Genomic DNA, 14,241 nt, shown 5'->3' with positions numbered 1-14,241 from the left:
GCTGCTGCACAGAGCTCTCTGTTCTTGCCCTGGAACATGGTTACTTCCCAGCCCTGGTGGCTGCTCTTCTCCTTCCCGTGGCTTGTGTGCCCAGTTGATAACTCTCCTGCCTTGCTCTGTTTCTCTTGCCCCATGGCTCGAGAAGTTGACTGGAGAACTTGAGGGCTCTCCCACAGATGAGTTTGAGGCTGAAGCTGTCGTTGGGGTCCTGGCAGTGGCAGGGCTGGCATGCATGGGGAGCGTGGCCTGTGTCAGCATGGTGGGTGTGTGGGCTTGCTGCTTGTTTTCCATCCCTGCCTGGTGAGGAATGCAATGTGTTTGCCTTCCTTGGCCTGTGGTTGCAGCCACATTCCTGCACTGGGAGTCAGCACGGCGGCGGGGCGGCGTGCTGTTCATGCCCCCTGGCTACATGCTTTCAGCTCCACATCAAAGGTGTGTTTAGTGTGTAGCTTGTGCCATTCTTGGCCACACCTGGTGGCCTGCAGGCATGCAGGAGGTGGAGTCTGGCTGTGTTTGCAGATGGCATTCAGGGTTCAGACTTCTTGCTTGTGGAAAGGCTGGAGCTGAGTCCATGCTAAACAACCCCAGGAATGCAGCGCGAGAGCTGAGCGGCACAGTCACTCCAGGGGCATGTCCTAGCAGTGATGTTTCCTTTATAGCTGCAGCAAAATAACTCATGCTTGCTCCTCCAAAGGAACTGGCTGTTTGCTTGGGTGTGTTGTAGGGTTTAATTTACACCGATAAGGCCAATTAAGGTTGGCTCGTCCCCCCTGCAGCCTGTGTGCTCTTGGCAATCAGTAGATGACTGAGTGGCTCATGCCATTAAGCTCTGCTCAGTACAAACTGTGCATGAGATGTCTGCCTGGAGATGACATGGCTCCGGGATTTAACCCAGGAAGGAGTGCTTCCCCGAGTCGGTGGGTAAATGTTCTTACATGTATGCACTGCAGCTGAACTGCTCCAGCTTCTTCTGGAAAAACTTCCTTTTTCTGGCTGGTATCTCAAGAGAGGAGGACAGGAGCTTGGTGAAGGGTGGCAGATCAGGATGCATATGCGTTGTTTTGGGATCCTTGACATGATGTCTGTGAGAAATGGTCACTAGGCCCTACCATGCAAGCCATCCTTGTCCTCTTTATGTAAGTCTTTCATTTGCCTGGTACAGGAAAACATGGTCCCTTTTGGCAGCATCAGTATGGGCAGCCCATGGGCAAGGCTTGTGGAAAGAACAGCAGAGCATCATCCATGTCCTGGGTAAGCCCTGGGCTGTTCACTTCATTACCCACTTTGCTTTGACCTTTGGGACTTGCAGTTTACCTTCTGGTAATTTCTAGTAGCCTGAAATTCTGTGACCTGCCAGTCATTTCCATATTAAAGTTAGTCTTCTGCAGAAAACCTCCCTACTGCCATCCTTAGACAGTAGCAGGCATGAAAGAATTGGCTCCCAGAAGTGCTCTGGCCTTACAGCATAGTTTTTGCTTTTTAGCTGTTGCCAAAGTCTCTGGGTCAGTTTCTGCAAAGCTACTGTTACCAGACTGGTCCCTGCCACCCTCACTTCAGGAGGATGTATCACTTTTCAAAGCAGGACCTCAATGATAGGCGATTAGGGGAATGTTACTTGTTGCAAAAGACTCCTACCCTTATGAAACAGTTGGAAATTATTAATATTGGGTTCTCTCCTCCCTTAATTTCATGTAAACTGTGCATTTTATTTCAAACTAGTTGCCACTGACTCCATACCTGACTTTTAGGGCTTGGGTGTTGACAAGAAAGTGTGTTGCCTGAATCTTTGTTTTCCTTCCTCTGTTCTGCAGTGCCAAACTGAACAATATGCCCTGTGGCAACATGAGGTGTAGCAAAATATAAGTAAGTCTAAAAGTGGAATGTTATTGATAGAACATTTAAGTGTGTATAATCATTGGGTGTTTCAGCTTTGTCGTGCAATATAGGCTATGGCTGCCAAAATGGAGGTCTTGTTTAGGATTAAATACTGCTTCTGCTGTCATTTCCGATTGCCAGGAATGGAATAAGGGAGCTGAAATGAAATGGATGTGATATTGGCTAAGGAGGAGAGAGGACTGATTCTTGGCCTTTTTCTTTCCTGTCAGTGAGTTTTAATATGTTGTGGAGAGAAAGTGACTAGTTCCTCCTTTTGGCTTCCCTACTGGCCTTCAGGACTGTGTAGAAATCCAGATCTCTGTGCTTCTGTGCCCAGTCCCAAACACCTCTGCCAGGGAGAGGTACTCCTTTGGCTAGAGCAGTAACCCTCACCAAGTAGCTAGATCTCCCCCTGGTGGGACAGGGAGCAGAAAGCAGGGCTGGACAGTAAAATTGGGAACTGGTCTGATCCTGGGGCACCTTGAGTGGGCAGCAGATGTGGTGTTTCTCCAGTTGAGACATTCCTTAGTCCAGAGTCACAGACTCTGTAGAGCTGAGCTCGTGCAGCTGCATGAAGCTGAAGGCGTGAGCGAGCAGCTTGCTGTCACACTGGACAAACACTTTATCTTTGCAACATCTGCCTGGCTAGAGACTGGCATTTGTCCATGGTCTTTGCCCTTAGACAAGGGGTGAGCTGTTAGCTCTTTGAGTGGTTTAGTCTGACACTTGACACCCCCCTCCCAAAAAAAAAAAAGTACCTGGAATATGATGGCTTGATTTCTTTAGGATATCTGGGGCTGATCATCCCCTGCTCTCATTTAGACCCCCTTTGAGGATAGGTGACTTCACTTACAGCTTGACTATCTCTCATGCCTAGCTTGCTCTCTGAAGAGCTGCGTAGAGCTTACTTACAGGAGGGTCTACAGGGAGGAGCCCTGTGGAGGTGAAGAGCTTGTCTTCACTGCTAAAAAGGAATTGGTTTTCCTTAACCTCAGAATAATTAAGAGGCTTATGCTATCCCAAAGGATAATGGTGGTAAAGACAAGGCATTTCAGTTTTACAAGAGCAATGCTGGGCAGGGGATGTAGTGCTAGTCTGGACAAGCTGACCTTGTGGTAAAACTAAAGTGCTGGGCCTTCACCGCAATTGCCCCTTGAGACAATTTGTGTTCATTATTAGGTCCAGCTGAAGAACAACACCTATGCTAGCAATGATGACAAATGTGGAAGGAGATGGTTGATGAGAGCTCTGACTCTGCCCTGAGGAGGGGTTGTGTCTGAGAGAAGAGCTGAAGCAACCCTACTTGGTCTCAGGTGGGGCGTCTGTGGTTATCCCCACCAAGGGAAGGAGGTGAACCTAGGAGGTACAATACAGCATATACAGAAGGACAAGCAGTGCAGCCTGTGACTGCTGGTGACCTGCAGCCTTTGCATGTACAGCCTGTAGGGCAGGGGATGGAGGTGTGAGTCCCCTCTGCTATGGTTAGGATCCTGCTCTTAAAAGGACTGACTGGAGCCCGGGTGAATGGGGAGAGAAGAGCCATAGCCAGTTGCGTGCTTTATACGGGTCACCAGTGAAAGATGGGTGGGTGGATCTGTTTGGTTTTCCTAAGCTGGATTAAACAGTGTTTTATTTCTGTGACTGAACTCTCAGAATAAAATCTCTCAGCAGTTCAGTGGTGCTGAAGACTAAGAGAATGATTATAAAAAAACAAAGAGCTTAAAAAACCAAATGAGGCAAACTGAGGCAGATTAACTACAGGGCCACACCACAAAAAAGAGAGAAGATGCTCCAGGGTTACATTCTGCTTCAGGAGCCATGCTGCTCTATTGTTTACAGAGTTGAGACAAGTTTTGTGCCTGTTCCTGCCCTTGGCTCAGGCTCTGAATCTGCTAGGCCCAAAGCATGTTTTTGAAAGCCGTCTCCTTTCCTTGTTCTGCCTTTGTGGCCTGTTGAGACGACTACTGCCAGTGTGTGGGTGCTCCAACACTCCACGTTGTGCCTGGGTGCAGAGGCTGAGTGGAAGTCGATGGGGAATATTTGATGCGGTCTCCAGAGTAGGCAATGACTGTGACTTGAGTTAAGTGGGAGGCATCTGTGCCTGGTAGGAATCCTGCTTTGCAAAGGAGTCAGTAGCAGCATCACTCCTAACCTCTGGGAAGGGAAAATGGCAGGATGTGATCAACTTTGGGAAAAGGCTGTGAACCCCTTTATCTTTTCTCCCTTTGGCTGGATAGGTTTATAACTCCAACACCACTTCTGTTTCTCTCAGCGCTACACTGCTTTTCCCTGCCAGCTTATAATGAGCTATTGCTCATTGTAGGTGAAGCGGGGATCAGGCGGCTTGGTTGAAGAATGACCCACTGCTATCCTCACGCAATGCTGGAGTCTGTAATTTTACTTCATTATATTGACTGCTGTCTGTATTCAGTGCCGTAGAGATCATAAAATATTTCTGTGCTAGAAGATCTTTTCTAATGAATAGCACAGAGGATAGCTCAAGTTTCCATGGCAATGCTTCTGAATGTGCTTCTGTCACCAAAGAAAGAGGGACTTCAGTTGATTGAGGTTTGAGGGTTTTGTCTGAGAAAGAGGATGGTGGTGAGACTGCATGTTAGTTGTTTGCTTGCCTTTGGGTAGTGCCTCTGACTGATACATAATCTGGAGAAAGAGGAAGCTGACATTTGGCTAATGGCAGAGATGGACTGTGTTGTGCAAACTACAGCTGGACTCCTGGACATGCTTAACTGTTCAGCTACAGATGCAGCTGCACAATCACCCAACAGTTAAGCCTGTACCATTCTCTGCCTCTCACATCTGACCATCTCTAGGGAAAAGCTAATTAAACCAAAACAATTCTTTCTGGGATTAAACCCCAGCAGCAGAGAGAATTGAGTATAGTACAAATATTGTTGTCCTACTACTGGATGAGGGTTGCTGCATTATTTATTGCAGGCTATTCAACTCAATTGCTGTCAGGTAGGTGTTTAGCTCGTGCACACTTTCCTTCTCTTTTCTATCCCACATCACTCTTGTTTTAGGTGCAAGAAATAAGGCTGTGTCACACTGCATTTTCTTGCAGTTCCTTTCTTACAATAGCTGAGGTTATTTTTCTTTAGCATGGAATTTCATGCAAAAACAATGCACAAAGTTGTTGTTTCTTCTAGTGCCTCAATTTCTTTACTTATGGAATGGAAATAGTTCTTGCCTTCCTCATGGAATGTATTTATGGTGAGCATGAATCCTAGACTTGGTGTGGGGCTACATAACCTTATAATTGCTAGAAGCTACCAGTGTGAATCTCAGACTTAAGACCAGTTTATTGCAAAAATGTGCCTGCAGCCCTTTGAGAGTTGAAATTTAAATCTCATAAAATAGAACAAGTGGAAGCGTGGTTCCCTTAGCAACTGAACTCTTGTGTACCTACAGTCCATGTTGCCATGTGATCAGGGCTTCAAAGTAGCTCTTTCAAAAAAATAATAAATTAAATGGACTTACAACTCTAGTTGATTTCATGGCTGCTGCTGGTACTCAGCAGAAGTGACAGCTCACCACGTTGTTCAGACTTGTGGCACAATTTAGTTTCTGAAGGACAATGAGGGATTTAGTTCTCTGCAAGGGGCTCTGAGGGAATTCTCACTATTGTATTTCCGTGCTGAACGTGGAAAACTTGTACTGAAGAGTAAGTTAGTTCTGTATATGGTAGCTCAGTAGTAGAAGGTAGACAGTAGTAGAAGGCGGCAGTGAGGAGAGGTTGATTGTCGCATTGCTGGAGTGGATGTGAGGAAGGTTGGAATGAGCTTGAAGAGACCTGACTGAAGAAGCAGGTAGAGATGAAAGTGAGAGTACCAAAAGAATGAAGACAAATTCTTGTTATTCAGGAGGAACAGTTCAGATAGTTTTGAATAAGGAATGGAAAAAAACCCAGTAATTTTGGAATTGCTGGAATTTAATTTTGACAAATACGTTTCAAGAGGAAATGCTGTGGGAACTGACTAGATGAGAGGTGATTTTGGAGTGTGGATTTGTAGCATGTTAGGTCTGTGACCTCAGACTTGTTTTGTGTATGTGCTTACCCCACAGTTAGCAAGAAAACTTCGTATTTTGGTGGAAGAGGGGCAGTAGTAAGACCATGCCTGGGGGGAGTTAGATAACATGCTCTAACTCCACACTCCACTTTGCTCAGATAAACTGTTAGTGAGCCATATGCTTAGGAATGAGCGAGTGGGGAACATTGCCTTCCCGGTGCCTGAACTGCTCCAGGTATGTTGGACATCAGCAAGCAAAAGCTGTGTGGGTGTATGGAAAGCAGGGTACAGCACAAGTATTTGCGATCACCTTTCCCTTCGTGCTTGGGGAGAGTAGAGAAAATGTTATGGCATGCTGGTCTGTGCATTATTATAATGTTTAGTTGGCACAGGAGTAGTAACACTTTCAAGTCATATAAATGTCAATACCTTTAATACCTTAATATACCTTGTGTAGTGTGGTTAGCTTATATTGATTCTGAGAGAGAGATGTCACTCTGGATTTTTTTGGAAGAAAAAAAGAACAAACACAAAACCCAACAAAACCTTATTTGGAAGTAGAAAAGGGCAAAAAAGGGTTAACTTCAATATTGGTAAGGATTTTGCCATTGCAGGGAAGTTGTACTGATTTAACTTAATCAGATTAGAAACAGCTGTGATTATATTAGTGCAACATTCTTGTATAGCCATCCTTAATTTAGTTTGTGTCTTGTATCTATCTATTTAACTTAAGTTGATTCAATGTAAAGTGCTCTTAAACTGAATTAAGAACATTTACCCAGGAGGGTTATACTGCTTTACATTATTTTCTAAGTCAATTTAATTTAGTACAGTGTATATGTAGACAAGACCTTGGGGAAAAAGCTGATCCTTTTTATTACTTGCTGAACAGTATGTCATGTTTGGCTGCAGCCATGTGATTGTGGAATGAAAGAGCCTGTTGTGGTGCGTGTTGGTGGAGGATGGGCGAACTGATCATTGCAAGCCTTTGTACAACTTGGTCATTCTTAGCCATAGTGTTCGATTAAAGTAGACTGCTCCTCCTTATAAATTAGGCGGGTTTTTTGTCTAGAACAGATCTGAGACCCCTGAAATGTTATTTTAAGGTTCCTCCTCAGCCTGCCAATAAAACTGCCTGCAGACCCAGTTAGCGTGCCGTGTATGCAGCAAAAGCAACATCTCAAAACTTTCACAAATGTTTAATGTTTAAAAAAATTCAGATGGCTGAGCAGATTTGAGTTGAACTTTTCTACAGCTAGGCAGAGCTTGAGAGAAATTTCACTCAATTTTGATGCTGTTTCCTGGTCACTGTCTCCGCCCAGTATGTGCTTCAGTATGTATGGTGACTTCCACACATACAAAACTCATGGCCAAGGAAGAAGTTACTATGTAAGTACTGCAGATGCCAGTTGTCTGTCTTGTTGAAAAGGTAAATCTAGTCTATACATCTTGTGTTTTCTGCTTGCAGATGAAGGCTCTATGGGAACAAAACTGGCACGTGAATTACTCCACAAGCACGGTTGTAGTGATAGCGTTTTAGAATAAAGCTGGTTGCTGTAAACAGCCATTTCAGTTCTTGAAATTTACTTTTGCCAGCACCTGCAAGCATGGACTTAATGCCTCCTCAACATTGCAGATGCTCTCTGGGCTGGGTCACTGCAACAACTTGTCCATCTGTCCTCTGTAAATAATGCAAATAACGTGCTCTGCCCCATTGTCCGGCTGTGTAGATACTGCATAGTGTGTTAGCCATCTGTGCATCACTGCGACTCAAACAGAGAGGATGTTTTGGAGAGCGCATTGAGGCTAATATGTAGGTTGCAGCATTTTCTAGCATTTGTATATTCTCTGCTAGAGGGATGGCTCAGTGACATTGGGTCCCTGGCACTGAGGACCTGGAGGCTGTAGTTTTCCCAGAACTTCTGAAACCAAAGGCTGAAACAAGAGGACTGCTGATATTAATTGCTGGAGGTTGTATGAGACTTAGGGAATACCTGCAGGGGCTGAGAGTCCACATCTCAGTGGTTGAAGAATTTAAGCTGTTCCTAGCTTGTCCTAATTAAATGCCTTTTGATTTTATGCTCTAGGAAGGTAATGTATGGTTTTCTTTCTCCTTTTCTGCCTCTCCTACGCAGCACAGGAGCTGACAGAGGTCTGGGAAGGGAATTCCTACATGTTGATTTTCTACAGAAATGCTCACCCCATACCCTCCTTCACTTCTCTTCAAATGTTTGCTTGCTGTAGCCATTCCCTAGCTTTTGTTTGAGAAAGTTTAAGGCCATGGCTCCCAAATTGCCCTCATCTGATTTACCAGCTTTTTGCCAGATACGTGTTGTTAAAGTATCAAGATTTGCTTTTTCTAGCAGAGCCCAGACAGTTATTTTCAGGAACTCTTGAGAGTTCTCCTAATCTCCATGAGTTGTTTCTAATGGCCTGGTATACATCTCTTTAAATATCTGAAAAACATGCTCCAAAAGTCTTCCCATGGAAGATCTTAAAAGAACACAGGTAAGAAGACAGAGTGGGGAAGGATATGAAACCCAAGGTGCAAAGATGAAGAGGCTCTGGAATTTTACAGCCTAAACCACCTTGTGAGAGTTGAAAGGATCACTGAACAAACTAAAGAGATCAAGCTAACGGAATCACTGAACAAACTAAACAAGCTTCTGGTGTGTCAGCGTTTCTGCTGTCAGTAGCCCCCGATGTAGCTGTCAGTGCTAAAGGTAACTTGGCAAATGACCTTTTACTGAGCTGGTTCTTGTGCAATTTCAGATGTAGCCATTAAAGGTAGTTCTGTGCTTTTATATGCATTAGAAAGCTAGTGTTCATTTCCTGGTCAAAATCTCCCCTGGGTATTTTTATTCTCCATTAACATTCCTTCTGGGGATTGGATTCGGGTCCTTTGCTTCCTGTCCTGTTCCTGTTCAGATGTTAATCAGCTGTTGCGTTCTATTCCAGTTACGTGTTAGCGATGTTAGTGTTTCTTGAGCAGTGCTGATCTGTCCTGGCTTTTATAAAAGGGTTAGGGAAGCTAAGCTACTCTTAGCAAAGAGAGTAGATAATAAAATGCATACTTAAGGATATGGACTGCAACTGATTAGAGGGACTGGGATCTTTGTATTGTGGAAGAGGGGAGCGGGACTGTAAGAAAAGTGCAATTCTAATTACTTTTAGAGACTTCTGCAGGGTGCAGTGGGTGTGACAGACACATGATATGTCTGGTGGTATTTACATTCAACAAGAACTATGTAAGACTTTAGAGTCTAGGGATTTAATTTTCTTTGGAAATATGCTAGGTGTTAAGTAGGGCTTGTTACATGGACTATTGTTCAACAGCTAGCCTGATCCTTTTTTCTTGATAGTTCTTGGAACTGTTCCCATGCAGGGAACAGAGGTTTCTGCCTAACAGTCAAGGTTAATTGGTATGGAAAGGCAGGAATGAGCAATAATCCTGCTGAAACTCGATTTTAATCCAAGAGTCACTATAATGCTATTACTCAGATCTGAATTGTGAGCATTAATGTACAAGCAGAACTGAGTTGTGCATTTCTGCACTAGGAGCTGTCATCGTTTTATTTTAAAATGAGCTTCAAAGTAGCCAGCAGCAGAGTGGATCTGAAAGTACTTTTAATTGAGATGCCTTCTCTGAATGAAAAGGTCTCTCTCATTAAATGTTAAAGTGTCCTTTAATAGCCTTGTAGTCCTTTTCCATCATACTTGCCAGCAGCAGTCTACAGGTGCTGCTTTTAACTTCACACAGCTTGTTTGTCTATCCTGGACAAGACCTCTTGATGCAGTTATTGCATCATCCATCTTGCTGATTAGTTGTCTTGATCAGGCTTACTGCAGCCACTTCTCATGTAGTCTGGCTTGAGACATGTGGAGGCTAAGGCTGCTTCTATCCATAAGCACAGGAAGGCAACTGGACAAGTCTGTCTTGCTTTGCTTCTCATGATGCTAATGAAGAAACGTTCTTGCCTCCTAAAGCAAGGTGTGCCAATGTTCTGTATTGGATATGCATTCGGAGTATAGGTTGGCCCACACAGAGTGAAAGTTCTGGGTTAGCTGTCGTGATCAGATATGTGGCAAAGGACAGTAGCAGCATTTTTTTACATGTGGGTATTGCATTTGGAATTTTTTGGAGTACACTGACTCTGTGATAGCCAATGAATCTTTCTGTAGTGTTGCATTAGACACAAATGTGATTGTGTTATGGAATGTATTTTCTCTGTCATACAAGTTTATCTTTCTGAATAAAAGGCAAGGTTAAAGAAATACTGCTTTTAAGAGGAGGAGGCTGGAAAGATGACACAGTACCTGAAATAAGAAACATTGTCTGCAACATAATCACCATATTTCTGTTGAGGAAGGGAGACTGCTGACCCTGAACACCAGTAAGCAGGCTGTTTTATAAGGTCAGAAAAGGCAACACAAGAGAAGGTGATGATGAGGAAAACCCTGCAAGTCCTCTGCCTCTTTGCAGGGAATGCTCAGCTGCTGCAACAGCAAACAGACAGAAACTGCGTGCATCCTAGAACCAAAGCTGTGTATTAGCTATCTCAGGCCTCAAGGGACTTGCCAAGCATCAGGAAGACAGTAGGTACCTACAAATGGTGCTTTTTTTTCTTTGGTGTCTTCCCTTTTTGTTCAAAGGGTTCTTTTTCGGACCCTTTTTTGTATGCTATGGACTTCTTTCCTGTTACTGGAGACAAAGTGATGTAAAACGGGTGGTGTTGTGGTTTTGCATGCATGCCAAGTGGCTGTTAGTTCTGTTGGCCCTGTACAGAATAGTCTTAAGTAATTCTGTGCTATATCACATCTGTTTCTGGTATGTGGTAAAGGTTTTGCCTTTCTCAGATCATACAGAGAACATAGCTACTCTGCAAGTGGATTTTACACTGAAGAATGCTCTCTGGTAAAAACAGCTAGAGTCAAGCTTGTATACTGCCTGTGCAGCTGCACTCAGTGACTGTCACTGCACTCCCTCACTGTGAAGAGGAAAGAGGTTGTGTGTGTTTTGTCTTTGTGAGGGGGTGGAGGAATCCTCAGCTTTTTGCATTAACAAAGCAAATTGTTAGGTTTCCACTACAGTCTTCTGACCCTTTCTGTGTTCATGTCTGTTTGCCTGGAAGATGTGACTATTGCTGATGCTGATTAGTGTGAGCCCAAGCCTTGTAGCCCTGAATGAGCCATTCCAGTGAAGCTGTAACTCAGTGAGCTTAGAAATGAGACTGGAACTACAGTGGGTAGTAGCTAGAAGACAATAGAATGGGAGCTGCTGCAGACAATAGCCTGCTAGGAAGGGGACTGTAAACGTTAAGGAACGTTACTGATGAGAGATGGAAAGGGCAGATAAAAGGAACCAGGAGGTTAAGTTTCCTTTTGTATTACAGTGCTAATTAGAATAGCTGAAGAGCTGCCTCCTGCTCTAGCTCCAGGCTAAAGCTGAGCTTCTCCAGGGTAGTCGAAATGTGGACTTGACGGCAAGCTCCTTCAGAGGGAGGTTTGTGAATAGCGTGGTGAGCAGAATTAGTGCGTCCTTCTATTTCTGGAGATTACCTATATCTGTTTCTGCTTTAGAGCACAAGGTCCGTCTATCCCGCAGAGAGTATCTGCTCCTCTCTGAACGGAGGTGTGGTGAATCAAGCTTCCCGGGGATTCTCTCTCTGTGATAGCAAGGATGCTCAGGTATTGTAGGCAAGGAGGCCTTAACTGTGCTGTTCAGTGTAGGGAAGTCTGCAAAACAAAATTAGGTTGGTGTGGCAGGGTGGTTGGAGCAGAATGACAGAGGCTGGATTCCTGGTGTTGGACAGGAATGCAGGTGGGGAAGCAGTGACCCCTGGAGCCATATAGAAAAAACGGCTGCCTTTCAGAGGTCAGTTACAGGTCTGCACAGCCATCCTGCTCAGTGGAGAGATGGTTAAAAGACCTTCCTTTTCTGGGACAGAGTAAAGACAAGGAGCTTATTTCACTGGAGGGTCCTGGCATTAGTAGCCTGATGGTGCAGCAGTTTGCTGCTGACTCCTGCCCTGACACCTGGCCGTGGGTTGCTCTGCGCGTGCCTGGCTGTTTCCATGTGTTATGCTGATAGGTGACTGACGCCAAGATTCCTTTCTCGTGTTTCAGGATCTGTTGGCCAGATGCTGCTGGATGCTGACAGGGGAAAGCTGATTCGGAGACAAGCGGCCAGAGATGTTTGGACACGTCGTCACTTTGGATCTGTAAGTCCTTGTTTGAGGGAAAGTTGCCTGGAGGCACTGTGAGTATTTAAGTGTCTCTGGAAATTCTCAGATCATGAGGGTAGGTTTCAAATCCCGGTATCTTTTCCAGTTAGGTGGGGATGAGATGGCAGGTAGCATAGTTGCTGGCTCAGGGGTGGAAAGCAGGACAGTCCTGTTTGAGCTGAGGAACTGTGTGCTGAGAGACAGGGAGGCCTTTGGCGTGTTCATTCTGAGCACCTCTGCAATGGAAACATTCGTGGACTGTGCAGCTGTTCCTGGAAGCCTCTGCTTGTCTGCCAGCCCATGTGACTGGTGGTTTTGCCTTGATGCTGAACCAGCTCCTGCTGGGAGTTGGTGGAAAAGCAAATTCAAACTATGCTGGCCTGGTCCTTCCTGGAGGTGCACGTTCTCCCTCTCTCTCTCTTTCTCCCCCTGTACTGTACAGTTTGCCCCGCAGAGCAGTTATATTGTTGTGAAGCTGTTTTTTCTTGTGCTAGTCGAGACCCGACTATAGCATTGTAGTAAGGAAAGGGGCCAGACAGCTTGTTGGGGCAGCGCCAGCACTAGGGCACCTCTTCAGTTTGTTTTGGCAAATCTTGAGTTTACGTGGTCCTGGTTGCCTGCCTGTTCCGTTCACCTTCAATCTGGCTCTCCCTGTGTGCGTACAACTGCTCCACACCCTGCACTCCTGTCCTGCCTCCCAGGTCTTGGTGCCATTGACAGGGAAAAAGCAGCACAGCAGCAGAAGTGCATCAGGGAAGGGAAGACTCCACTGCAGTCTTTCTCGTGCCAGTGGCAGAGTGATGGCCACAAAGCTACACTCTTACAGCTGGCTTCCAGGTCAACCCAATTCTCTTCTTGTAGTGATGGGTACCCTGGGCTTTGAACAGAGAGGAAGGTTGTTTCTGAACTTGTGTTGTATCCCTGGTTGTCTGGACACTATTTTACAAAAGCCTGTTAGCAGCAAAGTAGAGCATGGCATGCTGCTTGCTGGAAGTCAGAGAGTAGCTTGCCTTCCTCTTTCATGGAGGTGTGGGTTATCACAGCTGTAGGCACAAGGACGTAATGTTTTGGCTCAAACAAGAGTCTGATAATTGCCAGCTCATTTGTAGGTGAGAAGCACTGACTTAAAAGGATGAGTGAGGTAATTGTTAGCATTACCAAGCTTCTCTACAGAAGGCTTCACAGTTAGCATCCCTCTGCAGTAGTGGGGAAGATTAGCTGGGAGGATCCCATTTCGCAGGAGGTTTGTTTAGTCCTTCCTGGAACCAAAGTTCCCTTGAAGCTATTGCTTCATGAATTTTGAGTGTGTGTGGTCCTAGTTGCCTAAGTGCCTTGGACATGTCCTTGCCAGGTGCCTTTCTAGCTCTTGCTGGGCTATGTGGCCCAACTATCCTAAGCTAATTTCATTTACTTTCAGAAGATCTGATGTGGGTTGGGGCAGGTACCTGGAATGAGATGAACATTCAATTGTCCTTGGTTATAAACGTTCCCTATTCCTTACGTATTTATGGGGTGAGATTTCAAACTGGCTGTTTTGATGGATGCTAAGCTATTTGTTTCTCTTCTTCAGGGGCATCTGAATGAGTGTCCCTGCTTCATGAGGCTTTGAATTTGAGCCTAGGCTGGTAAGTGCTCAGATCCTTGTGGGCTAGAGAAACGATTGTGATTTCAGCTTGGGATATCTCCATGTGCATCTCCTGTCCTTAGTCTGGCAGGAATTGACAGAAGAGTCCCCTAGATCACCTGTTTGATGGTGAGGTGTTGACAAACCTGCTTTTGGTCAGGATTTCAGCATTCATCTTTGAAGAAGAGAAATGTCTTCCCAGCAAGTCAGGCCCATCAGTTTTGCTTGGGAACACAGTGGAATGTGCATTTGGTATTCTGGATGTGATTTTTCTAAAGTATTAAAGATCTCTTCACCTACTTGAGTCTTTTTAGGAGAAGGGACCTTGAGGGAATGACTGCAGCAAGGGGGAGTTTCCAGCATTCTGATGGTGGAGATTTACAGGTAGTCCTAGGAAGTTGCTTATATCTGTGGAAAGGCGTGAGAAACTTTTGTGAGCTTGTGTTTTTAGCAGAGTGGAGGACAGCTTGCAAATGTTCCTGTGAAGTGT

At 45.1% G+C, this 14,241-nt stretch overlaps 1 protein-coding gene across 1 annotated transcript in view; it reads left to right on the top strand.

Moving 5' to 3' along the window:
- The window catches only part of TJAP1 (tight junction associated protein 1), a 39,041-nt gene that overhangs the window by 9,829 nt on the left and 14,971 nt on the right, over positions 1 to 14,241 (top strand). The window contains exons 2-3 of the mRNA XM_059828926.1: positions 12,030 to 12,124; positions 13,698 to 13,752. The gene's annotated coding sequence lies outside the window, so the exon portion shown is untranslated. The remainder of the gene's footprint in view (positions 1 to 12,029; positions 12,125 to 13,697; positions 13,753 to 14,241) is intronic.

Source organism: Gavia stellata, chromosome 2 (assembly GCF_030936135.1).
Source record: "Gavia stellata isolate bGavSte3 chromosome 2, bGavSte3.hap2, whole genome shotgun sequence".
NCBI lineage: Eukaryota > Metazoa > Chordata > Aves > Gaviiformes > Gaviidae > Gavia > Gavia stellata.
The sequence above is the reverse complement of the archived record's forward strand: the minus strand, read 5'-3'. Positions and strand labels throughout refer to the sequence as shown.